At 36.3% G+C, this 3,289-nt stretch overlaps 1 pseudogene; it reads left to right on the top strand.

The window, feature by feature from the left end:
- Positions 1-282: 282 nt before the first annotated feature.
- On the top strand, positions 283-401 carry LOC111731594 (annotated as a pseudogene).
- The last annotated feature ends 2,888 nt before the right edge of the window (positions 402-3,289 follow it).

Consider the following 3,289-nt stretch of genomic DNA (forward strand, 5'->3'; position numbering starts at 1 on the left):
TCCAACCGAAACTACATTACCAGCTCTCTTGGGTCTCTAGCTTGCCAACTGTAGGTCTTGGGACTTCTCAGTTTCCATAATTATATGAGAGAGAAAACCCGAGTTTTAGAAAGAAAGAAAGAAAGAGAGAGAGAGAGAGAGAGAGAGAGAGAGAGAGAGAGAGAGAGAGAGAGAAGAAAGTAAGTAAGAAAGAAAGAAAGAAAGAAAGAAAGAAAGAAAGAAAGAAAGAAAGAAAGAAAGAAAGAAAGAAAGAAAGAAAGAAAGAAAGAAAGAAAGAAAGTAGTCTACGGCTATACCACCCTGAATGTATCCGATCTCATCTGATCTCGGAAGCTAAACAGAGTTGGGCCTGCTTAGTACTTGGATGGCAGTCCACCTAGGAATACTGGGTGTTGTAGGCGTTAAAAAAATAATAAATAAATAAATAAACAAACAAACAAATAAATAAAGTAAACCCAGTTATATAGATATATGTGTACATATATATATATATATATATATATAGAGAGAGAGAGAGAGAGAGAGAGAGAGAGAGAGATAGAGATAGAGATAGAGATAGATATATATGATAGAGATAGATATATATATACATTTCCATCTTCTTTACTGCTGCTTTCTCTATCGTTTGGAAACCTACTGAAATATTTACCACCTTTAAATGCACACATATGTACAAATGTATATATATTAAAGAGAGAGAGAGAGAGAGAGAGTCTCCTGTTGGTTCTGTTTCTCTAGAGAATCCTGACTAATACACCTACAGAATATAATACATGTGTGATCCACTGCAAGTTAATAAAATGTCTCACAGTACACAGCCCATGGAGGATAATCATAAGAGTCATTGACCTGGTCACAGTTGTAACATGAAGTAAGCTGGGACAAAACCAATGGACCCCATGACTTTTAAGTCACAGCTAGGCCTTGGAAGTTGGAAGGTCCCTGACACTCATGTTCCCACAAGCGTCCTGTCAGCTTTTTGGTACACTTAATGTTTGGAGTTTAACCCCCAGAAACAAATCCAGACCTGAGGATAGACTCTCAACTCTGAGGCTATCTGCTTGGTGGAGGCCACAGGAATGGTCAAAGGGCTGAGTAGAAAAGTTCACCAGATACACTGTCTAACTAAGCATTCAGAGAATAAGCAAGAAGCCATGAAACAAAGAAAGTATGTGGTTGAGAGCTAACCTAGTCAAAAATTCAAGGCTCAAAATGGAAAGTAAGAGATGGAGAGAAGACAAAATCCTTAAATACTACTACTCCTGCCTCTGTGATTCTTGGGCCCAGTTAATTTTGTTTCTGTTGGGACCAGAAGTTTGGTCCTCAAAGAACTTGAGCCTTGCTGCATACCTCAGGGGCATTAGACATTAATTCTCAATTCTAATTTATAGGTACTTTATCCCATGATTTTGTCTCATCTTCAGTCTTAGATGCATCAAAGAAATTTTATATCAGTTGGACAAATCTTCCTATAATTCTTAACTATTTATGATAAAAGCATTTTTCCCCATCTACATCCTTGTTCATTTCTGAGGTTAAAAAGGCATCTATAAATTTTGTCTGATAAATCTTCCATTCATTCTCCTCCTCTCCTTCAATATGCCAATCAAGCTGTCAGCTTGCTTTCTCTGCAGATTCATAACACTTCACCTTTAGTCTCATTAATTGATTTGTCTTTTGTTTCACATGAAGAAAACTCATCTCAACACTTAAAACCCTGGGAGTTACAATTCAGAACTTCTCAGCTGTCTTTTGGATTTTTAGCTCCCACAGCTTGTTCTTTATTTTCTCCCCTTCAGAAAGAAAAATTTCCTTTTTTTTCAACTACCTTTCGTTGACCCCATCTTCAAATATGAAGATTTACACTCATATTTTAGCTTTTATATGTGTCAACTGTTGTAAATTTCAAAATGCACTCAAATTTCACTCATTTGGACTCTATTTGGATTTTGTGAAAAGTAGGACAAAACCTGATAATTATCCTAATAGTATTTTGATATACAATCAAAGATGTAATCTGTTTCTTGGAGTACTATTGAACCCAGATGGCCCTAAAGTAAGATTGACCTTAGAAGAAAGCAGCATGAGTGCAAATTATTCTGAGAGCATTCATGCATGCAGGTGACCTTTGCTGATGGTACTTGGTAAGCTCAGTTTAAGTTAATGTAATCACCTGATTGCTGAGAAAAAGAACTATGTTTCTAAAACTTTAAACTTTGGGTTGTGGTTAAGGATGCAGTTTTAGAGTCAGACTGTCTAGTTTGGAATCCTAGCTTCCCTATTAACTTACTGTGTGATCTAGGGCCAATTACTTCTTGGGGTCTCAATTTCTTATCTGTAAGACATGAGAAAAAAAAACAATAAATACCTCTTGAAGTTGTCTTGAAGATTAACAGAAACGAGGCATGTCAAATACTTAGCATATTGCCAGAAAGATGGTATTCCTTTATTGGCAGCTTACTGACGTTGTGTTCTCCCTGAAGCAGATGCTGAGATCAGGTTTTGAGTGCAAGTAGTTTATCTGGGAGATAACTCCAGTAAATACTGGCAAAAGAGAGTAGAAGTGAGATGGAGAAAGAAAGACAGCCAATAATGGGTGCAGTATCAAATATGTTATTATTGTGGACAATTGAGGTTCAGTCCCACTCATTTACTCTGAGTTGTGAGAAAGAGTTGTGGGATCTCATGGTTTTGCTATACAGGTAGTCCTTGCTCTGCATGGTTTTGATATACAAAAATTTCAGATACCATAGTTTAGTTAATAACACTAGTCCCCCAACAACCTGATTCAAATTTCAGTTACCATGGTATATTAACATGGTATATTGAGTAATTGCATAAAATACAAACTTCACTGCTAGCTCTTTGGTCCACAAATAACAGATGCACAACACAATCAGTGACCAATCATATCACTTCTTTCAAAGCCTGTTGGTGATTGGTCACTGTGAATCTGTTTTTCAGTTCTCACAAGGACATCAAAACATGTACTTGTGTTGCCTACTTGTTATCCAGTGATAAAACCACGTGACATTTTACAAAAACAAATAGTCAAAAGAGGAAACTGGCCAACAAAAATGAAAGCACAGCAAAGAAACAAAAAGTGGTAATACTAGAAGTTAAATTAGAATTGAAAAATAAATGGAGTTATAGAAAAAATAGTTGACTGTGAGAATGTTGACCATGATTTTGTCCTCAAGGGACTCTAGATATGCAGTCAGAAGAACTTAATGAAGGGGAACAGATCAAACTTATAAATAAGAAAAGTGGTTGTGGTGAAAAGAATGAA

Source organism: Pteropus vampyrus, unplaced genomic scaffold, assembly GCF_000151845.1.
Source record: "Pteropus vampyrus isolate Shadow unplaced genomic scaffold, Pvam_2.0 Scaffold387, whole genome shotgun sequence".
NCBI lineage: Eukaryota > Metazoa > Chordata > Mammalia > Chiroptera > Pteropodidae > Pteropus > Pteropus vampyrus.